General features: G+C 54.6%; 1 long non-coding RNA gene across 1 annotated transcript in view; it reads right to left on the bottom strand.

Moving 5' to 3' along the window:
- LOC106504386 overlaps window positions 1-24,039 on the bottom strand; it is a 51,409-nt gene extending 27,370 nt beyond the window's left edge. Inside the window, exons 1-2 of the long non-coding RNA XR_001297819.2 lie at window positions 23,520-24,039; window positions 19,259-19,388 (exon numbers count right to left, since the gene is read on the bottom strand). This is a non-coding gene — a long non-coding RNA (uncharacterized LOC106504386). The remainder of the gene's footprint in view (window positions 1-19,258; window positions 19,389-23,519) is intronic.

Below are 24,184 nucleotides of genomic sequence, written 5' to 3'. Positions count from 1 at the left end.
TCACAAAAGGCAGGTGAAGAGGTTTGGTCTGTAAGAGACCAGAGAGGTTTCCAGCAGAGAGCAGCGCTCAAGGCTTGCAGGAGGGGCGGACGGTCCATCTGTCCAGTTCCACGTCCACGCTCCAGTTCCCATCCAGGCTGGAGGGGACCCGCCGGTGCCTCTTGGGGGGCCATTCTGACTACTAAGACAGCACAGCGCCTGCCAGCGTGCACATGGGTGTGGTGGGGAGGAGAGAGGTTCCCCGCCCCGCCCCTCTCCTGAACTGCAGTTGTGGTGAATACGTGTCCTTGTCCCATGCCACCAACCCCAGAAGCAGGTCTGTTTCCAGCATTTTCTTTTTTCCAGTCTTCTACCTGGGGCCCTCTTCTAAGCAGTTTCAAGCTTTTTAAGCCTCTCCTGTTATTCACCCCTAGAATTACCTGTGGCGACACGCAGGTGGCCACCTGCACATGGAAGGGCACAGTGGCACCCTCTCCACCCAGGGGGGATAATAGCGCCCCTGCCAGGGGCTCCAGCGGCCGTCCCTCTCTTCCTGCTGCCTTCTCCTCCCTTCCCACCCACCTCCAGCTCAGTGGGTTTTCTTTCTCCAGAAGCAGCAGTTGCTGAGCCGGGAGCCAGGAGAAGGAAGAGGAGCCAGACCACCGGCTGGTGGGGCTGGTGAGGTCCCAGGCCTCGCTGACATCCCAAGGACTTTGAGGGCAAGGGAGGAAAAAGACATCCGTCCATTTGGAGTTCAGTTCCCCTTGGTTCCTGCCTCCAGGTTTTCTGCAGAGACCATTCCAGACTCAGAACCGCCTCCTCCAGGAGCAGAGCCTCCTGGGCCCCCTGCCCGGAAGCTTTGTCTGGAATCTAAAGAGCATGGCTTGGTTGTTACTGCCGCACACGTGGGCAGGTCAGGAGAGCCTGGGGACCTCCTGCCCCTTCCCTGGGTGGAGGAATGGAGACCAGGATGCTGAAGTCAAATGACAAGGTCAGCCGTGCAGGGCGTGGGACAGAGTGACAGTAGATGACCCCAGAAAGTGGAGCTCAGTCTAGTAGGTGACATAACGGGAGAGAGCCAGGGTGTTTGGGGAGAAGGAGAGGTGTCTTCCCTGAGACCCCCAGGGGTCACCCTAGGTCACTCCATCATCACCTTCCACCTCTGTCCAGGCCTTCTCCCCACCACTGCCCCCAGACCTCTTCCTCCCCCATGGCTTTGAGGTGGCCTGAAGGACAGGAAGAAGCCATCAGAGGGACCTTTGTTGGCTGCTGGGGACCCCTAAGGCATGTTGAAAGCAGATGTGCCCAATGGTCACCCTGTCTTTTGAGGGGTCCCATTTCTCTGGGTGGGACTTCCAGTTCTGCCTCGTCTGTGCGACCCCTCCCCTCCGGACGCATCCTGCGTCCCTCGCTTCTCTCCACTTCCACACCATGGTGAGGGCCAGACCCAGAGCTGAAGTCACAGTGAAGAGCGCCCCCATTCCAGGCATGGGGGAAAGACTGGCTCCTGCGGTCCACCAGCCCTGTGCCGTTCTGTGGGGGGCCTGGGTGGGGGGAGGCAGCTCCCCTCCCCAGGAGCCTGTCCCTTCCAATCCTTCCCAAAGCCAGAGGCGGCTCTTCTTCCTGTCCATCCCAAGCCTGTCGGTGCCCTGGTGGCTCCTTTCCCCATCTTCCTGACCATTCTAAGACCTTCCTTGGAGGCTTCCCCATCCCCTTGGAGCCCCACCCCCAAGCCGCCGAATCCTCTTCTCCCATCTTCATCTGTCAGCAGCCCAGGAGTTCCCATATTCACCTCCCCACGAGGCTTGGAAAGGTGCCTGGCACATAGTAGGTGCTCAATAAATATTTGTTGAACGAATGAATTGAAGCTCTGGCTTCGAAGAGGTTTTATCTTTATCCTGATGCTGCCCACACCTAGACAATTTTAACAGCTTCTGAAGAACTTGGCTCCCACCCTTCTCCACTTCTGCGACCTCAAACCCCGGCATCACCTCAGAGGCCCACCTTGGCTCCCACAATTCTCTTCTCTCAAAGTGCTTCTGTGGCTCCTCATCCCCGCTCACAGGTGGCAGGTGCCATGTTGTTTCTGTGCCTCACGGTCATCCCACTTAAACCCTCCGTCCCCCCTTCCTGCCAGTCTGGCCCTGGAACCCTGTGAAGTTTCCCTTGTTCAAGTCTTACCCTTGAGCTCTACCAGGAGGAGAGCACAGAACGCTGGGCCGTCCATTCCAAAGCAAGATTACCCCGCGGCTGGACCCTCCTCTGCGGCCACTGACCCCTTTTTTACATTTCCAGAGTTTACCTTGCCCTCAAAACATTGTCCCCACTTTGAGCTGCCTCACTCTCCGTAACACAGTCACTCCTAGTTCACTGATAAGTACGGGGTCATCAACTCTGAACTCCCTCTTCCGGTTATCTGTCCAAACCCCTCCCCCACCCAACTTGCCCCTCACCCATTTAGGATCATTCTTCCATGAGGGTTCTGGGTTCAGCCCTTCTGAGCACCCCAGGCTGCCCTCCAGCCAAAGATCCCTCTCTGGGGTGTCATGTGAAATTAACTTCTGATCTTACCTTCCTGCATTCAGCCTACGTGCTCACCAACCCTACCACCACGCCCCTCCCTTAAGCTAGCATCCTCTTTCAAAAATGCCATTCACCAGGAAACTTCCGGAAAGATCTCCACAAGTCTTGGATGGCTTGCCCAGCCCTCCAGTCCAGTCCCGGGTGCAGCCAGCTTCTGCCGGCCTGCCTGGGGCTAAGGAATCTGAGCTCCCTGAGGGAAGGCTCCTTCTTCAGTCCGCATCCTACAATCTTTGCTTTTCCTTTTTATTTTATTTTATCTTTTGCTTTTCCTTTTTATCACAGAATAGATGTGTATTCAAATCACAGCAAGAGAGTCAAAGAGGGACTCCTCTCCTAGCCCACCTGAGTCCTGTTCTCCAGAGGAAGCAAGTGTCAAAAGGGAGAGAAGGTATGTATCCTTCCAGACTTTTCTGTGCACAAACACAAGTAGGAGTCTGTTTTAAAAACATAAAGGGGTGCTAGTGCACATCCTGTTCTGTGGCTTGCTTTCTTCAATTAACTGGCCGACATAGTTCCCCCCCATGCACACGGCCTCATCACTCGTGCCTTGCACTCTATCTACCGTGGATTTAGCTGCGCACCAGTGAACGGACGACCCAGGTTGTTTGCACCTTTTTCACGCAGTGACGCTGCCACAACTCCCCCTGCATGTAGCTCCTCACCAAGTTAGTCAAGGATCTCCGCTGGAGACAGTCCCAAAAGGGGACCGCTTTTCACAATCCAAACGGCCCTCAGAATATGCCGGCCCCGCTGCCCCGCCCACCCACTGCGCAGAGGGAGCACCTGCCGCCTGGGCGGAGCCTGATAGCCCCGCCTCCTGCCCGCCCCTCGCCTCTGCCTTCAGGCTCTGTGCGCCCTGGAGTTGCTTCTTGTGCCTCCTGAGCCGCCCACACGCCTCGACTGGCCCATCTCCCCTCTGCCCACCCCAGGATTCTCTGTTTTGAGCGGCTTCCTCTGTGTCTTTATGCTGACGGGCCTCGCAGGGGGTCTCCAAACCCCTCCCTGCAGTTCCAGACCCCCCCCCCCGCTCCCCCGCGCCCCTTCCACGTGCCTCCTGGAGCCAAGCCGGTCTCCCGGTGAGGTGCCCAGTGAAAGAGGGTTGCACAGGTGAGTGTGAGGAGAAGGAGAACTTAGTCGGCTGACCCCTTCATGCATTCTACAAATATTTATTGAGTATCTATTAAGTGCCTGGGCGCGTTGCAAGAGAGGCTGAGGGAAATGGTGAGCCAGACCGGCAAGACCAGTCTTGGAGGGGAGAGAGACATTAATCAAATAATCACACAAATAAACGTGTGATTTCGGAGGGTGCTAAGTGCCACAAGGGAGTGGCTCCTGGAGATGTCTGGGTCCAAGGGCGGGGAATCTTGCTCCCCAGGGAATGACCTTGGACCTGTGGAAAGTAACATAGTGTCTTTTCTATCAAAGGAAATCTTGGTTACTCCATTTTGCTCAGGTTTCGGCTGAAACGCCCTCCTGCAACCCCCCACCCCCACCCCTTCCCTCTTGTCCCAGTAACAATTTGTTTCAAATTAGCCAACCCAGAAGGATGTGCACCCAGACCTTACCCATGGGAACGGAACAGGTTCATCACCTGCGTTAGGGATAAATAGGGAGAGTCTATTCTTCTTTGGGTGCACTTTTTGAGCACCCGCGCCCTTCTGCAGAAGTTAAGAGCCTTGTCGCGATCTGTGTTCATGTGTCTCATTTTCCAACCCTGATGATCCGAGCCATGTCCCCAACAGATCTGAGATCTGAATGATGGGCAGGCTTTGAGCAGATGAAGCGGATGGGCCAAGAGCTCTCCAGGTTGGAACAGAGGCAGGGCCAGAGGAGGGGGAAAGGCACATTCCAGGGACCTCAGAAAAGAGGAGAGTCTGACCCCGGCCGAAGGCTCCAGAAGCCTTGGAGTACAGAGGCAGCCAGTGTGTGTGTGTGTGTGTGTGAGATTCCTGCTCTTGACCTAGCCTCCATTTCTAGCCACAGGAAATAACAGAAAAACACCCGTTCCCCCTGCTTTGCCCTCCCAGACCGCTGGACCTGGGATTCAGGATACACTGATGAAGAAGCAGAAAACAGAGGCCTCCGCCCTGCCTTTCAGTGACTCTCCTGGTTCCATCCCTATACTCTGCCTTTGCACAAGCAACGCGTTCCCTTGGCTAGACCTCAAACCTTCCTACAAGTCACTAGGGGGAGAAGCCACTGGGCTGCATGCAGCAAGGGTGGGAGGGGGGCTTGACTTTTGACCAATCAGTCTACTCTTTGGTTCTGCAAAGCCCAGCTCTTGGGGATCTGTTCCAGGCAATGCTTTCTCACTGGGAGCAACAGGACGGTCTCTGTTTTTTTCATTCACTGATATTTTCTGCTCTTGGAATCTGGGCACCTCTCAAGAGAGGTGAAGAAATGCTGATCCCTGCAGAGAAAAGAAAACCACTTAACGTGGCCATTGGCCACCGGCCCCATCCTCCCTCTAACTTAAATCTCTCCAAATGCTGGTCTGACCACTGGCAACTCAGAAGCTTCCACAGGCACCACCCTAAACAACAGAGCAGGGGGTGTAGGGTTCAGAGCCCCACCCCATAGACCTCTTAGCCTTTCACCCAAGAACCACCCATTCTCTGCCTAAAGAAGCCAAATGACCTCCCGCCAGGGGCCGCCCTCTTTGCCTCCCTAGGAGGGGTGCCCTGCCTCCCTCACCGGGCGGTCAGCCCTCCCCGCCCCCACTGAATTTTGAACGACATTAGGTGACACTCTCCTTTTCACAGCACTTGGTCAATCCCATATTTGTTGCCTCGACAACCCACGCCCAGCTCACATAAGAAATGCCAAGGCCCAGGCCCCCCTGCCTGCCCCCCCCACAACCCCTTGTCTGCAGCCTGAGGCCCATGGTTCGAGGACTTCAAATTCTGCCACCCCTTCTACAGCAGCCCTCCAGATAAAGATCAGCCCACCGTGCCACAGCCTGGCTTCATCCTTGTGCTGTCCACACTGATTACCAACCACTAAAACTTGCCTCGGGGGTCAAAGGCCACTGTCTCCTTTCTGGATTTTGGTTCTGAAAGTGGACTAAGAGCCCAGTCCCTTTCCATTGCAAGGACCTCCAGGGAGCTGGCACTGCCCACTGCGGTAACAGCCCTGAGAGATTCCGAAACAAAGAGTGGAGCCCAGCCCTTCAGGAGATTGACACTTTCAGGAGCTGAACGCCCAGTTAATTCAGGGAGGAAAGGACAGGTGGCTGATTCCTGGACTCCCGCCCTGGGCAGCCACGTGGCTCCCCCAGCGCTCTCCGGCCCGCTGTCAGGGCCTTGTGCTTCCCCAAGCAGGCCACGTGGCCGCTTAGGGTCAAAAGGGGCCGAAGTGCTGGCGGAGACCTGGGTTCACCCACAGAACCTTGGGAACCCTCTCCTGCCTGAAGGAAGGTGCAGCAGCCCCTCGAGAGCCCAGACAGTCCCCAGCAGCGTCTCCACTCCAGCCTTTAAGAAATTCTTCCAATATTTGATGGAGAGCAGACACCAGAGGGTGTAAAGTACTTTTTCTGCGCAGCTTCTTGGTTCCCAGCAGGGCTTGGGGAGCCGCAAACTATTCACTCAGAGAAGACAGGATGAACTTGCTTCTCCCTGGCCCAGACTGGGCCGGGTGGGGACACCACCCTCCTGCCCCATGGACACAGGAACCAGGCTGCAAGGCCCAGAGGTGACAGCCCTCCCTGCCCCCCTACCCCTGCCCCGCTCTGTCCGGGAGCATAAATACAAGGCCTCCGCAGAAACTGTCTGAAGCTGAAAGAAATGACGATCTGCTAAAGAAGCTGAAACTCCATAGGAAACTGCTGAGAAAAGGAGGCAAGGAGCTTGAACCCCCCAGAAAACCAAGGGGGGAGGAGAGCCACTCCTCTGCGTTGGCCTAAGATCTCCCCATCACTGACCCCTGACCTCTGCCCATCATCAGAGGGGTGTGCGTGTTTCTTTGGGGGCCCAGGCAAGACTCCAGGCTGCCTTCAGGATGCAGAATTTTCCCAGGCCCCATGACTGGGGGCGGGGGTGCAGGCATGTCCAGGACTCAGTGGGTGGGAGGGGCTGCCCTCCACCCCTTATAGCTGCAGGGATCCGTGGACACACCCTCGTGGCCGTGGGCCATGGCCAGCTGTGCTGAGGGGCTGTCTTCAGGGGTGTTTCTGGGGTGGGGGTGGGAGGCCACTGTCACACCGCCTGCCTGTTGGAGACATACACAGCCTATGTCTAAGGGAGGCAGCACTTTCTCCTGCACATCTGGGTGTGGGTTTTAGCGTGCATTTCTGGGCAAAAGGCATCTCAGTGCACTGTGAAAGCCGCCATCCCCCTTCCAAGCCTTCTAATGACTATCTAGTATGTGATTTATTTATTGGGAACAGATGTGAGCATTTAAAGAGTGTTGGATGGAGAGCCTTTGCTAATCAATTTATTTTCACAGGTTTTACATATTTACTACAAACCAAATTGGAGCATAGCCTGCTGCCCTGGGCCCTGCTCCCACGGGCCTGGGCCACGACATTCCCAGGTACCCGAGCCTGCTCCCTGCCCCCACCCATCCCGCCAAGGTGTCTCCTACTGTGACTCGTAAAATTTCGTTTGAAGAAAGAATTGTTACCAGTTTTTCCCTCTCCACCTGGAAGACACACACCTCAGCCCTGCGTTGGACTAAACCATGAGATCTGGGCGTGGTCATGCCAGGCTTTCCCAGGCCAGGCCATTAAAACGTGCCTGGGGGAGTTCCTTTTGTGGTGCAGCGGAAACGAGTCCGATTAGTGTCCGTAAGGTTGCAGGTGTGATCCCTGGCCTTGCTCTGTGGGTTAAGGATCCGGCATTGCTATGAGCTGTGGTGTAGGCCAGCAGCTGTACCTCTGACTAGACTCCTCTAGCTTGGGAATTTCCATATGGTGAGGCCTTAAAAAGCAAAACAAAAACAAAAAACCAAGAAACATGCCTGGGACCAAGAAATAACCTGAGAGCCTCAGTCAGTCTCCATCTGTGTTCTCCCCCAGGGCTTTTCTACCTGGAGCAGTGGGAAAGCAGGCAGTGCTCCCCCCCTCCCTGCCCACATCCACAAAAAAACTCCAAGGCACACCTGCTGAGTGCTGGGGGCTGCTGAAAATATTCTTAGGCCATTGCAGGCCATAAGGGATCCAAACAGGCCAGGTCTTGCCTTCCACTTTACAGCCCAGGAGGAAGTCAAGCATGCACCTGGCATTTTTCTGCCCCAGTGGCCTCCTCTTCCCTGACCTTGGGGCCACCCTGGATCTGGAACTGGCCCTGGAAGGTGAGAAACTGAGGCATTCTGGGAGTCCACAGGGATCCCCACGTTGACCACAGCCCAATTCTGTCTGCCAGCAGCTGCCCTCTGGCCTCAGGGGGTCTGCAGCAACAGGGTGGGGGTGGGGAGGGGAAGCAGGTAAATCATAGCCAAGGTGAGCCTCTTACCCAATTACGTATCTTTCTATCTCCCCAGCACTAACCCCACCCAGAGCCATGGTCCAGAATTCTCCAATGGTTCTAGTCCACGGTTCTGCAGGCTTAGGTGGGTCTCCTGTGGGTCCCCCTTTACTTGGGAGGCCTGGGGGGAGGGGACAGAGAAGGTTGGCTTTGCTTCTGCCTGGCCCCTCCCACCCCAGGGGGGGCATTACTGTCTCAGGACCACTTTTTTTAGGTGACTTTCTCACTGTCCTGTGTTTGTGGCTCCAGTTCATCTGTCGACCCCACTGTAAATAATTGGAGACACGGATCCAGGGAAGGCGGACAACTCTGTAGTAACAGGAGATGTGGGGCCAAGGAGGGTCTTGGGCACAGAGGACGCACAAGGACCACGCAAGCAGGAGTGCTCCATTTCAAGGAGCCAACCCCAGGTCCTGTCTGCCCTGAAGCTCCGGGACAGAGTCAGTCATCATGTACTTGGCTGTGTGGCCCCAAAAGGGGACTTGCATTCCTGGAGTCCCAGGCAGAGCTGCTGCCTCTGGCTAAAGTCTGGAAGAAACCAGGCCTGACCTCAGATACCAGAGAGTCCCCACTGGCCTTGCCTTGTATTTGCTAGTCACCTGCCACCTGCCTGGGTCCCTGGGAGCTAAGCTTCTGTTCCCAGCCCCCAGTACAGACCTCATAGGGGCTACTGTCCAGAATTCTCACACAGTTCAGGTTTTGAAGGCTTACGCTTGCTCTTGGGAGTGCGCTCATCCTGGGGTTGGGGGGCTCTCTGGGCAGAGTGGGTGTCACAGCGGGGGTCTGGCCCTGAGGGCTAGTGCAACACTGTGCCAGGGGTGGCCTCTTGAGCCCCCATGTGTCCACAGTGAACTCTGCAGAGCAGGTGAGGGAGTCAGCCTCGGAAGGGGGTCTGCAAAGCGTTCAGAACAACACGATCCTATAACCAAGCTAGTGCCCTGTGGGGGTCCTGGGCACACAAGCCTTTCTCTGTCCCCCATCGCTTGTTCATAGGGAATAAGCCTCAGTCTCCACGACCTTCCCTGAGTTCCAAAAGGGCAGTTGCTCATCAGGGAAGGGAGGGGATGCAGAGACCAGGGAGGAGCCGTCAAGAGACAATAGTGCAGCCCTGGGGCAGGTCCTGGTTCCTCCTCAAGGAATATACATAACAATACTTTGAACTAAAACCCCAACAAATGGAAGAGCTCCCTGACGAAGCATTCTTCCTTCCAGGAGGAGGACCACCACCAGAACCAGTCCTGGGGCCCCTAAACACCAGCTTTGAGAAATAATCCAAGCTTGCCTCTCCCCTGATCCTTATTCCACTCCCCAAACTATAAAACCACCTCCTAGCCCTTTCCAAGGGGGGCACAGTCTTTAAGGCATTAGGCTGCTGTGGCCCCCCTTTGCCTGGCAAAGCAATAAAGCTATTTTTTTTCTCCTTTACCCCAAACTCTGTCTCTGCATTTCAACTTGGCACTGGCACATTGGCTGAATTTCGGCAACAATCCTTCTGTGTGGCTTGTGGTGACACCGGTGCCTGCAGCCCTGATCCACATCCAGAACCTCCCCCTGCCCGGAGCCTTGAAAGCCCTCACAGCACATGAGTCCCTATGTTTCTGGAGCAGCAAGCTGTCGGGGGGCCTTTTGGGGGTGTTCTGAGGCCAGAGGGGCTCTGTTTCCTGGGCTTTGGGGACCAAAGCTTCTGCCAGAGCCAGTGAAAACAGGACCACGCAGAAAAGGGGGCCTGGCAGGCTGCAGCTGGTGAGGGGGCAACTCCGGAGAGCACAGTGCAGGGAAACTAAGGCTCAAGTCACCAGCAAGGGTACAGGGCCATCCCTTTCTTCCTGACTCTGACATTGCGCCGAGTATCAGGACCACTTGTCACCCACCTCAAAGACATTTTCCTTTCAGCTCCGTGGGCCAGCCAGGCAGGCAGGCAGGCCAGCCCAGGGCTTCCCAAGCTCCTGTCTGTAGGAAGTTATCTCCAGCTGCCCAAACAGGCAAGGATGTGGAGTCTCCATGTGTTTGGTAGGGAGGAGGAAGAGGGATTCACTGCCATGATTCATAGGTAACCCAGGGTCCACCCAGAAACGCTTTGTGGCTCAGCCATAAAGTAACCTCCTACTGGCTCTTAACATTCCCAGAAGGCACACCTAACATCGACAAGTGTGAGCAGATGAGGCCTGCTCGGGCTCAATTCCCCAGTAGTTAAAGCTGAAATGGATCTCCTTTGCACACACTCGACGTGATTTCAGTCAGTCTCTGGTGCCGCCCCACCTGCTGGTGTGGATCTTATAAATGTGCCTGCGCTTCAGGCCGTCACCATATGGTATGTGCATTGCCAATGCCAAACACGTGACAGCTCAGCGCTGGGGCTGTGGTGGCCCAGAGGCGAATGAGACCCAAAGGGAGGCTGCCTCGGGCTGGAAAATCAGATGAACATACTGTAGGAGAAAATGTCCCAATAAAAATGTAGAAAGGAGAGACCCCGGCCATGATGACTAAGCAAAGTCTAGCCAACTGTCCCAACCACCCCTCCCCCACACATCTGCTTCTGTAAATTTGTTTCCGCATCTACTACCTTGCCTAGTTAGCCAAGCATGGACCCAGAAGACGTAGCCCATAAAAGCCTTGTGAAACCCTTCTTCTAGGCTCAGACTCTGGAGAGCGCTCTCCTCTGAGCCCGCCGGCGTAATAAACCTGAGTTCTCCCACTCTCTGAGTGCTCGCTTGGTTTCTCGCCCGGTAAAAGAGCTGATCCACTGCAGCCACAGAGCTGCTGGAGCTGGTACACTACAGCCACAGGGCTGTCGCCAGAGCTGATAACGCTGCAGCGCAGGGCTGCTGCGTGTCTGCCGTAACAATACGAGGATAGCATCATCTCGGTGACTTTGTACACATCCACATAGCCATACAGGCAAAGTCTTGAACCACAGCTAACCTGAATCCTTGCCTGACGCCTGTGATCTGCCCAGAACCAGAGAAAGGAAGCCTGCTCCAAGGCCACCTCCACACCCCTCATTTCTCCCTGGGGGGCTGTCACGAAACAGTTCATCACCTCTGGCATCTACCCAGAAGAGAGAATGCGGAGATGGAAAGAGTCCCTTTCCAGATGCCCATGACGGAAAAACCGTCAACACTCGAGCCTGCTGGATTCAGGGCCTGGATACCCAGATCCTTTGTAATTCAGGGTCAGCCTCAAAGATTTTCCCATACCCTGGCTTAATCTGTGCAAGAAAGTTCTTTCTCCAAAGCTCTTAACAGGGGGCCTGTTTTAGGCCCTATACGTCCCCTCTTCTCTCTTTCACTGACAAACAAGATTCCACGGCCAGGAAATATCTCCAGAAGGCAACCGAGGACTTCCAGCAAAAGCTGATGATGTGGCTGGTGCTGGACCTGGGCCACCTCGGCCTCTTCCCTTCATGCTCTGCTCACCCTTTTACACCATGACGCCCCGCCCACCCTCCTTTAATAACCCCGGAGTTGGCCGGGTTCCCACCTCCAGGGCCTATCTGCTGGAGCTGCCATTGACTTCTGCTCTGTAAGAGTGTGCAGCAGGCTGCGCCCCGCCCCACTGCCCGCTCTGCGTCTCCGCCCCTCAGTCCCGCCCCAGTCCGTGCAGGCATGACTTCAAGATGCCCAGGGTTGCCCCTGAAGAGGCAGTCCTGGCAAGCTCACTGCAGAGCAACCAGGCTGCAGGCTGGGCTACACTGACTTGTAAGGGTCACTTTAAAGAGATGAAGTTAGCAGATATCTTCTCCAGAGTTCCTCCACCCCAGTATTAGGACCGTTTGTGGTGGTGGTGGCGGGGGTGGGGGGGGCGCAGTTGCTTGCTTTCCATTGGGAGCCCAAATCCTGTACCTTGGGGTGAATGGCCTTCACCCCAACACACTCCATCAAACTTGGTGCCCTGAACGCCTCCCCTACACTCAGAAGCCCGGAAGCCCCGTCTTTAAGCCCAAGTCTCTGCGGCACCCTTCGCCTGTTTTGGGACCCGACACGACCAAGCACAGAGGCTCCTGGCAGCTGCAGCACTGCCGGGGCACAAACGGGCGACGCGACCGGCAGCCGACACTCTCTCCCTCTGTGCCAAGGGAGGTGGGAACCGAGAGGTTAAGGGGCCCCTCTCCCGGTTCCCCGGCCTCCAGGACGGCGCCCCCCCACCGCCCCGACTCCTGCTTCCTCCAGCACCTGGCCACCCTCGGACCCTTCTGCTCAAGGGAGCTCGAGGGGAGGGGGTCTACGTGACTCCACCGCGCGGCAGGACTGAGGAAGACGTTGGGGACAGCAGTTACCCCGAGGCCTCTGCGCGGGGACGCGGCGCGGAGCGGGGCGGGGAGGGGGCCGCCCTCCCGCCCCGCCCCTGCCCGCCCCGCCCCTGCCCGCTTCCAACGGCCGGCACCGCCCGGAGCGCCCCGCCCCGGGGGTGGAGCCGGCAGCGCCCCGCCCCGCCCCGCGCCCAAGCCCACCCGTCTCCCAGCAGCCGGCCACCTGCCCAGAGACTCCTAAGGCTTCCAGGGGTGGGTCTGCGGACCTCCGCCTCTCTGGACTCGTGGGCCAATGTAGAGGGTTTCCCGAGGCGCCCTTGATTTCAAATATCCTGTCCAGCTGCCAGACCGCGCTCTCCTCCCTGAGCTTTGGAGAACTGCGCATTTTTTGCACTATCTCCAGGACCTCAGATTGAGCTGAATTGAAGCGATTGAGGGTCGCTGTGGAAGGTCCCAAGTAATCCAGATATCTTGATCCACCAGATTTATCCCTAGAGTCAGAGACCTCTTGGGGGCTGCGGGGGACGGGGAGCAGAGGCTTCGGGTTTCGAAGGAATGGGCGGTGCCAAGGCCCTTGCTTGAGCAGGAGAGCGGTGGGAGTAGGGTCTACGAGGCCTCCTGTTTTCGCCTCAGCCTTAGACGGAAAGCCCTGCCCAGGCCCTCTCCTCTCTGAACCTCCCCCTCCTCCCATCCGCCTTCAACACAAAGGATCTTCGCTTTCTCAAGAAAAACGCAGGCCTCAGAGTTCCTCCACCAGCCCTGGCCGCCCCCAGGAAGCGGGCGACTGCCTTTCCCTCCTTGTTCTGGTCCAGATAGTAACTGAAGACCTTTTACAAAATGTAAAGCGATTTGGCTAGTCCTTGAGGCCAGCAAATGTGACTCTGAAATTATACAGTCTGTGTTCGTGTAAATCCATTAAAATAGAAAGTTTATAACCGCCTACATTTTCATTGACGACCCCAATCCATCTACTTGCAGTAACCCCCTCCCTGCCCTGCCCCCCAATCATCTTCAACAATTATTACTCTCACAGAAAGTCAAGGTAAATTGCAAGGGAGCTCACCTCCAAAGGGGAAGGAGAAAGGGAGGAAGGGAGGGAGGGGAGGGAGAGAGGGAGGGAGGGGAGGAAGAGAGGGCGAAAGGAAGGAAGAAAGGAAAAACCTGTTGTTTTTTAATTAGAACTTGGACTTTAGCAAAAGTTAGCAAAAAAGAAAAATGCCGACGTGTATTGTGATAGTCTGAAGGGGGAGCTACTGAGCGACGGAAAGGCAGCGAGGCTTCCCCAGGGCCTGCCTGTAGCAATTAGGTTCAGGTGGTCCCCCCACATCAGAAGTCCCAGGGCAGGACTTCTCAGAAGGAACTACAGATTGTCTCGGGTGGACGTGGCAGTGACTGCAGGTGCAGGTAGAAGGGGCTCCCAGCTGTGCTCTACTCTGTGCGTGTGCTCACGTGTGCATGTGTGAACCAGGCTGCGGTGGGGAGCTAGAGAAGAAAGACTGGGATGTGAGAGAGGAAATTCAGAGCCTCCCAGATTCTTGCCTCAGAAAAGCCAGTTTCAAGTCACCAGAACACAGGCTCTCCATTATGTCACCTCCCCAAATGGAGTGTCCTTGGAAACCTTGGTACTGATGGACCGGGGCTGGCTCCTTGTGGGACGGCTAACCAGCATCAGTGCTGGATGTCCAGGCTTGCCGGGGAGGGATGGAGAGGCAGGGCTTCGGCATTCAGGGAGCATTTACTGTTCACCATGGTGGTCCCGTCCAAGGCTGCCCACTGGCCTCCTGGCTGGACAAGGTCAGGAGAGCCTCTGTAGAGCAGCAGCCTTGTTTTTTGGGCAGGTACACCCTTGGCCTTCAAAGCAGAGGACAGAACTTGGATGGTGCTTCCAGAAGGGAATCAGAACCTATAAGCCAGGGACCAGAACTTCTGGCATCTTTGAAGAGCCTGTATCTTGTCACTTCTGAATGTTTCTATTTTGGTCAACTCCTTTCTTTCTCTGCAGCTAAGAAGCTCTTAACACAGCAGGGAAGTGGGGAGCAGGAAGCCGGCCCTGCAGCAGCTGGTCTTGAGTGGAGCCAGATCCTCTCAAAACGGGAGCCCCTGAAGCCTTGGGCCTCGCTGCGTACAGGAGGAAATGTGGGTCGGAGGAAGGGAAGCAGATACGGGGTGTTCCGCCTCGTGGCACGGCACCTGGGAGGAATCTGGAAGCAGAGTTGTGCAAAGTGGTCTGGGCGCCAGTGGGAACGAAGGAGGGAAGGGAGCGAGTCTGAGCACATAAGGAGCAGGGGCCTGAAGGCGTGACATTTCATCTCTCCTGCTTCTGATTTGTCACATGAATTTGCACCCAGTCTGACGGACACCCCAACTGGGCTGTTCGCCCCTCAGGAGCTGGTGCCTCCATCCTGCTTTCCATTCCCAGAGCCCCTCAGCTCAGTGCCTGCCACACTAGTTAAATTTTATTTAACACATTTAATTTGCCTTGAATGGTATATTTGCCAGCTCATTTTTCCAGATCTCAGTTTTTATTTTTTCCAGTCATTTAAAAGGGATTCTCTCAGATCCTCTGTTGGCTAAGGGAATTAAATCTCACAGACCTCAAAACTTCCTTCCAGAGTTCTCAGGAAATGGGGCTGGCTGGCTTTCAAGCTACTTAATAACTCTAGTTAGCATTGTCTCATAGGAAGTGTGTGTGCGCTCAGAGTGGGTGACAAGCCCTACATGTGAAAGCAGGTTGTATCAGGTCCCGTCAAATGTCTGAGATGATGGTCCATCATTCCCTGCCGACCCTGGAGGGTTGAATCCAGGTGGGCAGCTGGAAGCGGAGGTCCAGACCTCAGAAGCAGTGTTTTACCACAAGTCGACACACCTGGAGCCACAACCCAACCAGCCACAGGAAACACCTCCTGAATCGGGGCTGACTGGGGCAAGAATTTGCCAAGACATATGCCCATCTCTCTCCCAGCACCCGGCCCAGCCCAGGCTGCCATCTGCCTAGGAGCTGCACACCTGGGCTGGCTCCAACCCTACATTCAGCCCGCAGTGGAACCACCCGAGCCGACTCCCTAACTGCAGCCTGGCCTAGGGTGGCCATTAAGAACATTACCTCCTTGGAGTTCCCATTGTGGCTCAGCAGTTAAGGAATCCAACTAGGAACCATGAGGTTGTGGGTTCGATCCCTGGCCTTGCTCAGTGGGTTAAGGATCTGGCATTGCCTTGAGCTGTGGTGTAGGTTGCAGAAGAGGCTCAGATCCCGCGTTGCTGTGGCTATGGTGTAGGGCGGCACCTGCAGCTCCAATTGGACCCCTAGCCTGGGAACCTCCATATGCTGTGGGTGCGGCCTTAAAAAGCAAAAACACAAAACTAAAATAAAGAAAATGAAAAGCTTATTCTTTCTATTGTCCCCTAATGTTAAACACACACACACACACACACACACACGATTACACCTTAGTAATCATAAGGGGTGCACGTTGGTATGTGATCTTGCAGCCCACACCGGAAAAATGAATATGTGTTTAGTTGAACAGACGCTGCACGCTGCCCTGAGAACTGCCCTGGCCCTGGACTGGCCGAAGAGTGGAGCAGAGGCCTCTCCAGCCCTGGGACTCACCTTGGAAACTGTGCCTAGTTTTTTGCGGGGTTTTTTTTGGGGGGTGGGGGTGGGAGGACAGTTATTTTTATAAACAAAATCCAGAGAGCAGGGTTTCAGCATTTTTCAGTTTATCCCGCTCATCCACAAGGTTGAGGGCAGGTGGAATGAAACCGCCCACCGTCAGGGGTTCCCTCTGAGCTGAGGTGCTGCCCTGGCAGGTGCTGCCCTTCTGAGGCCCCCTCCCCTCTCCCCTCCTCTCCACTTTGGGCCCAACCACGGGGTGAGGCGCAGCACCCGTCCGTTGGGTACAGATGCGGAAACGAAGGCCCAGAGAGGGCTGGCCTCCCCTTCTGTGCCTCCACGCTCCCTGCCTCTTGCCATCCGGCCTCTCTCTGGTGCCATGTCCTCGATTACTCTCTTTGGAGTATTTTGGAGTGGGTGGCTGGCCCCCTCTTTTGTTTGGCCTGTGTAAAAGCCAGTCTTGTCCGCCCCCCCCCCAGGCCCCCTACCTACCCACTGTGGATCCGGCAATGCTGCTCCCTATTGTGGCCTCCTGTCCACAGACTCGGCATGTGCCGCTTTATCTTTTACCGCTTCGTACCCATAAAATCATAGCATGATAAAGTCGCACCATAGAAATGGGTCAGAAAATGGTCATTGACAATTTACTAAGAATTATATGGAACAAAAATTCTCTTCCATTGCAATAATGACAACTTTGCTGCTGCTGGGCTTTCCCCTTTAATCAGGATACCAAAAGCTCAATAAGAATGTTCTATCAAAGGCTCATGAGCATCCTTCAAATCTTCCCTAATCCGCTCCTTCTGTTGAAAAGCCAGCATTTTACTGAGAACAGTACTCGTGTGTGTGACCCTGACAGTACTGTCAACTTAAAAAAATGCACAACCTGAACGTTAAGAGTTAGGTTTTATTTGGGGCAAAATTAGGATTTAAGCCCAGGAGACAGCATCCAAGGTAGCCCCGAGAAACCACTTCTCACTCATTCTATAATGTTTTCCCTGTATTTTAACATACCAAATATCCTAGCAAATTTAACTTTTTTTTTTCCTTTGAGATGCCTCAGTGGTCTTCTGAAGATCCCAAAGTTAGCAGAAGTTAAAAGAACTTTAATTTCAATTTCAATTTTTTGTTTGCTTTTTTTAGGGCTGAGCCCACGACACATGGAGGTTCCCAAGCTAGGGGTCTAATCGGAGCTGTAGCTGCCAGCCTACACCACAGCCACAACAACGCCAGATCCAAACTGCGTCTGCAACCTACACCACAGCTCACAGCAATGCCAGATCCTTAACCCCCTGAGCGAGGCCAGGGATTGAAGCTGCAACCTCATGATTCCTAGTCGGATTTGTGTCCACTGCACCACGACGGGAACTCCAAATATTTTTATCATTTAACAATTTAGCACACCTCTAAAGTTTCACATTACTAACATCTGGAGAGGTTATTCTCAAGTAGACATTTTAAGATACAATTATTCTTAAAATTTCACCCAAAACCTCTTATCTCACTTGGATTTAATTTCCTTATAAAGATTTCATCGTACAAATTTATTTATTTTTTGCTGGTAATTTTGCAACAGATATAATAAGAGCTTATTTAACTTCTATAAACCCAAGTTCAATAAAGTTGTTATACTTAATGTTGATGACCCTAAAGACATATCAAGAAACTTTAATATTAGATATTAATTTGCTACCGAATATTTCCCAGTTCACAGTGAATCTAAAATTCTGGCCCATTACCTTCTGTATTTTCAAGAATTTATATAAACTCTTAATTTCCTTTAAGTCAATTAAGTAGAACTCATTTACAATTTATTTTTTTTATTCTTGAAAAAATTTTTTTTTATGTTGTCTTTTTAGGGCCACACCCAAGGCATATGGAGGTTCCAAGCTAGTGGTCCAGTTAGAGTTGTAGCCACTAGCCTGCGCCTGAACCACAGCTGCGACCTACACCACAGCTCACAGCAATGCCGGATCCTTAACCCACTGAGCGAGGCCAGGGATTGAACCCACGTCCTCAGGGGTGCTAGTTGGGTTTGTTAACTGCTGAGCCAGGACGGGAACTCCCTGCAATTTATTTTTGATAATACCACCCCAAAGTTAAGACGTATGTAATGCACATGCAACCACATAGACCAACACAACCAGAGATCTCATAGATTGATTTTCCAGGCATAGTCATGATTCAGATGTCACAAAATTCAACTAGTTTAAAAAAACAATTGGAATACGTTTTTTTAAAGACTTCTTTCCCCATTTTTTTTTTTTTTTTTTCCCAGTCTCAGGAATTAGAGACGGTCTGGATAAGATAAGCCTTCCTGAGAGCCTGGTCTCAAGGCTCAGGGACAGGAAGCAGGGTCTCCTAGTTCCCTCAGGTTAGAATTTTGAAAGGATTTTTTCCTCTCTTTTAAGCTAGCTCTCTCTCACAACTGCATATGCAATAAAAAGAGTCCTTTTTGGCTATTTTCAGGGCAAAATTTTTTCTTTAATACCCAACTAAGTAGGTACTTGCAAACCTGGCTGAGGTGTTAGTTGGAGGCTGGCTTCCTGATACCCTTCGTGTTTTTATTTGTTTGTTTAAGAGACCTCAGCTGAGTTTGTTGGGGCTAAGTCTGCTTATGACATTTGAGTGGTGGGCCAGTGTGCTGCTTGAGAGCTTAATGCCTCTAGGTTTTGCCCAGAGTTGCTTCAGCCCCCTCTTATCGGGTCTCAGGTCTCCCAGTGGCATCTGGGACACCATGGCTGCTCAAATCGCCAGTTCCTATACATGTCCCTGATAGAGCGAGTTTTAACAAATGTGTGGCTCTCCCTGTGGGACCCCTGTAGGGCGCGAGGATTCAGCCTCCACCCTCCCGTTGTTACATTTCTCAGTCACTTGAGAAAACCGTAACCCCCTTGGGGGAGTCTTGTCCCTTTTCTTTCGAGCAAATGCTCTCATGTAATATCTTAACCTTTATCCCCACAAATTCCATTAATGCAGCTGAACTGAGGAAAAGCATCAGGTCAGCCTCTTAACCTAAACATTCAGCCCAGACCACTCAGTCTCTTTCAACTGAACAAACCTCAGTGTCTTTCAAAGGAGCCCCCAGTGTCTCCACTGTCGAGGTATGGTCCCCAGTATCTTTTCAACTGAACACACACACCCCCCCAGCATCTCCGCCAAGGGGTATTCTCTCCCCCCAGTATTCTCCACTGAGGAGGTGTCCCTGGCCAGCGTCCTCCCAGCATCTCTGCTTGGGGGTATCCCCCGGTATCTTTCAACCAGCACCCCCAGTATCTTTCCCCTGAGGGGGCAGGTACCCATTACACCCGGCCAAATAAAACTCAGGATCATCAACCAACACGGGAGAGCCGAGATCCAGGAGAGGCTCACCCACATTCGTCTTGGCTCCCGGAGGAGAGGGACGGGCACAGGGGTCTCTCCTGGCACCCAGGCTCCATCTCCTCGTAGAGTTCAGGTGAAGGAGAGAAGTCTCCTCAGGGTCCCTGGTTTCACAGTCGCCCTGTCAACAACAACAAAAAATGCACAACTTGAGAGTTTAAGTTTTATTGGGGGCAAAATTAAGACTTAAGCCCAGAGACAGCAACTCAGGTAGCCCTGAGAAACCAACCGCTCTGAGGCGGGGAGCGGGGAGCTAGCATACAGAGGAGGGTTTGCAATAAAGGGAAGGTAGTGGGAGCAAAAGAGGTCTGGGCTCCTGGACACCATTCCTTTGAAACGCAGCTCAGCTCTGGGGCCAGGATCCTGAGTGTTCACAGCCCTCAGGGCCCAGCGCTCACCCCTGGAGGTGGCTGCATTCGGATGACCGTGACAGCCTTTGTTTTGTCTACTTACCTGCAGCCTGGGTGTAGGTTTTTTCAGACAGCTCTGAAATAGCGCCCCAAAGAGGAAAACCGGACTGCCAGGATACGTGTGATAAAGGTGAACGGGGAGGCGCGTGCGGCCATCCACACATTTACACAAGTTTGCTGCTGATCTCATGAAGGTCACTACGAGTCACGGATATCCATCGCCATGAAGGAGTTTAGTGTTTTTCTAGATATGAGTAGATGCATGAATTGGGCTCACAAAAACTTCTCCTAAAAACATCGATTTGAAGTCCTGATCTCAATTTTCCCAGAGCACAGGAGGGCCTTCACTCCTGGTCTCCACCCTCCGCTCAGAGGCTGCTGCGGGTTGGCAGCTGCAGGGCTCATGATTTAATCCATGTAGAGCCCGATGGCAAGTGCCAATCTCCAGTTCACAGTACGTTAATTCGTCGTGTGAATCTGTCACTTGGCAAACACCTGCTTGGACGGTCTGCGCGTGCGCAGTAACCTCTCCCTACTCCCAGCCCAGCAGCGCTGGAAGGAGCACGAGAAGGCATCTGCTTTGTCCCCTGGACTACAAAGAGGGGCCATTGTGGAAGACTGGTGCCCAGAGAGAGGAAGGGACTTGCCTGGGGTCCCTAACCCGTCATAGAATTGGGACTGGCTATACAAAGTCAAGTGCAAAGTCAGCACCCTCCCCACCTTCCCCCGGCTCCCACCCCAGCTTCCCACCAGGCAGAGCCACTGGACGCTGGTAGTGGGAAGGGTGGTGGAGACCTTCCTAGCACCTTCCTCTAACTGCCGAAGGGCCGGCCGGCCACTGAGGGGAAGCAAGTCCACCACAGAGTCTGCCATAGTCAGACGGCTGCTGGAGTGAGGCCCAGCAGTTTCCAGAAGCAGGCTTGATGAGCCCAGCCAACACGTAGAATCTGAGCTCCAGGGAGCTGCCCCAGGCCAGGCAGGGGGCATCCTGACTTTGGTGTCACCCCTCAGCCATGGGCTCCAACCGAACGGGTGGCAGAGAAGCCCCCCAGCTGCTGGGCCACTTGCCAGGACTCTGAGATGTCAACAGAGAAAAATAAAGCCCAGGAAACCATTGCGGACCCAGTTGGCCCAGAGAAGAGAGGAAATTGCCAGAAACTGCCTGGAAGAGGCTATAAAACGAGAATAAAATGGGATGATAATTTATGACGTGCAGTAAAAACATCAGGGGAAGCTGAGCAGCCAGTGAGGGTTCATTGCCCTCTGCTCTGTGGCCCTTTAAGCATGCTGAGCCCTCCCCCCCCACCACCCTGGCAGCCCCCACATTTTGGAAAGCCCTGCCCCTCCCCCACATCATCCAACCCTTGCTACGAGGCACCTGCCCCTCTCCCCCAGCTCCTGGGGCCTCAATATCTTCATACTAAAGGCTGCTTTCCTTGCAGGGCACCTGACGGGCCTTACAGCAGCTCCGGGAGGGCCTTTCCCTGAAGACGTGAAGGGACCAACTCAAGGTCACACAGCTAGTCAGTGGCAAAAGTTCAAGATCAAAATTCCTTTTCAAACCCACCCCACTCTCCTTGCCAGAAACAGAAAATTGGGAGTTCAAGATCTAAGTGCAGGCTCGTCTCCGCTTCCAACTCCCCCGCCCCACCCAGAGCCCCAGAGCCTTGTGGGGAAGTGGGGCGGCCCCAGAAGTTGGTCAGCAAACCTCGCCAAGGTCTGATCCTCCAGGCTGCCCTGCCCCCAGCCCACGGATCTGGGTTACCTACATGCCACTGCCCTTGTGGAGCTCCGGGCTGTTCCTGCTCCTAGGCGCTCAGTTGGGTCCCTGCAAGGGCCAGCCACGTACCCCAGGGAGCTCGGACTGCCCTTCCCCCACTCACTGCCAGTTGCGAGTTGTTCCACGTGTTCTGAAGAGGGGGACGGGCCGCTTGTCCCATGTAGGGACTATTGATACCTGTCCCGGCCACATCCTTCCAGGTGGGCTTGGGAGGTGCCTAGAGCAGAGGGAGCAGCGGGCTGCTCACATCCCAGTGACTCTCCAGTAGGGTGAACCTTCTGTGCAGTGTTCTTCTGTGGGGTGACTCTTTAGTGGGGTGAACCTTCTGTGCAGTGTTCTTCTGTGGGGTGACTCTTTAGTGGGGTGAATCTTCTGTATGCTGCTCTTCTGTGGGGTGACTTTTCTGTGGCATGCCTTTTGTCCCGTGTAGTGATACGTGTCCTGGCCACATCCTATCAGGTGGGCTTGGGAGGCGCCAAGAGCAGAGGAAGCAACGGGCTGCTCACATCCCAGTGACTCTTCCGTGGGGTGACTTGGAGGCTCCCCACTGGACCATCCGTTTGTAGGTGGGAGGGTGGGAGCCCAAGGCCAAAGAGGAGAACTGGCAGGGGGGTGGCAGGGAGCATTAACGCTGCTTCCACCACCAACCCCGCCTTACCCACGGCGAAGTACCCTTGGGAAGCTCTAGGGAGGTCGAGGCTGTGATGGGACTTGGTAAACCTCCCAGCCCGTGAGCCGCAGGGGCTGGAACTATCCTTGGCTGAGCAAATGGGTCAGCACCAGGCCTGTCCCAGCCACCATCAGTCCCCAGGCGTCACTGTTGCCGTACCCCTGCCACATCAGGAGCCTGCATGTTGTTGTGTGGGTCCTCCCACCAAAGCAAGCCTAAAGCTGAGGGGAAGCAAAGGCGAGTCCACCTCAGGCCAACGTGGAGAATCTGAGGGTCACTGACCCAGAATACCCCCCAAGGCCACCCCTACACCTCCTTCCCCCACGATCCCACAGAGGAGGGCGAGCCTGTCAGCTCCAAGCCCGCTCTCCCCACTGCTTGTCTACTCGAAGCTCAGACGGTCCTGTTCCCCCCTCATTCTTAAGAACGGGGGTCGGCAAGGACCCCCAGCCTCCTCAGGGGCCCACGGCTCTGGCTGAGCCTGTCCCGGAGTTCCCGAAGACCGTTTGGGGACCAGGCTTGGCAGCAGCCGCCCTAACCCTGTCTCCTGTGATAACGTCCTAATCCATTCCAAGAACCCCAGTTTCTTCCACCTGGCTGGTCCCCCCCCTTTTTTTTAACACAGTAAATCCTTGAATCAGGTAATACTTAAGGGGACAATTCTTTGTCAGCCCAGAGCACAGAACTTCCAAAGTTATTCTCCAGAGGAGGGGGTGCCACCACCAGGGTCCTGGCCAGGAGTCCCCTCTTGCTCTGCAGACACCCAAGGGCCCCTCCTGCTGAACTGTTGGAGGTCCCACCCCCAACCAGCTCGTCTCCAAGAATGACTTCTTTCCTCTCCCCCAAGCCACAACACCCCCTCCCTTACGAAACTTCTGTTCCTTGAGTGGGTTGACATACGCAGCCTAACAGTTACATAGGAAGCACGTTTTAAAGTGATTTTACTCAAGGCATTTAGGGACCAGGGCAACTTCCCAGAGCCCTGAAAATCAGCAGTGTGGTGACCCCTCTGGAAGAGCCCTGTCGTGTTTAACAAACCCTGCAGTGCTCACAGGGCCTGTCAGCTTCCTCTTGCTTCCTTTTGGAAAACAAAATCCGAGGATGCGGGAGGGAGAAAATCCCCCACACAATCACCCACCCCCACAGGGGAAAGAACCCCCCAGACCGTTTTTCCCTGTTCTGGACATTTTTTTCCAAACTCTCCAAGGGGAAGGACGGGTTTCTGTGGCTGAGCCCAGAAATGAACTCCCTGGAGTTTCCTGCAGTCTGGTTATCTGGCATCCTTACAAGCGGCTTGTTCCTCTCCGTCCCTTGATGTTCTGCAGACAGGAGCGGGTGCCTTTGGAAATGGACCATAGCCGCTCCAAGCCGCAGGTGGTTCCCATCACTCACCTCGTGGACCGCCGGCCTCTCCGGAGGGCCTCCTGTTCTCTGCTCAAAGCCAGGGGGTCAGCCTTGTTCCTTCCTGGTTGCCCGCTGCCTGGCTGGGCTGCTCCGAGTCAGCCAGAGGGCGGGGCCTCGGCTGTGCACCCGGTGCTTGTGGCACAAAGGCCCAGTGTGGCCCTGGGGGCTCCCAGCCCTCGCAGAGCTTACAATCTGGTAAGGGACACAAGACAGCACTGGCCCCGAGAAGGGTGTAGGGCTAAGACGCCCGACGCGCAGCTGTGAGCTGAGGTGGGAGAGCCCGCTGCAGGGACCCCGCTCTGCAGGCCCTTGTCCCCAGACCCAGAATGGAGGCTGGGTCCTAACTGGGGGCAAGTCCCTAATTAGCCTGAATTCATAGTCTTTCTCTCTCTGGTGACCATGCAGGTGAGGTCCCCACTGGACAGAGCTCAGCTCTTTCACAACAGGCGTCTGGCCCTTTTCCTCCCAGACCCGCCTGGCCCTGCACTTCCCCCAACCTCCCTCTGTTTGCGTTTGGCCTGACGTTTCTATTGATGTATTGATCCCTGCTCATTGCTCAGTCTGGGGGCCCTCAGGGACAGCTGCCTCACATCTGGGGCAGGGCGGGGTGGGGAGAGCTGACTCTGCAATCGGATTGGAGATTTGTGTAGGCT

Source organism: Sus scrofa, chromosome 7 (assembly GCF_000003025.6).
Source record: "Sus scrofa isolate TJ Tabasco breed Duroc chromosome 7, Sscrofa11.1, whole genome shotgun sequence".
In the NCBI taxonomy this organism is placed as follows: domain Eukaryota; kingdom Metazoa; phylum Chordata; class Mammalia; order Artiodactyla; family Suidae; genus Sus; species Sus scrofa.
This window is presented reverse-complemented; position numbering and strand designations above follow the sequence as displayed.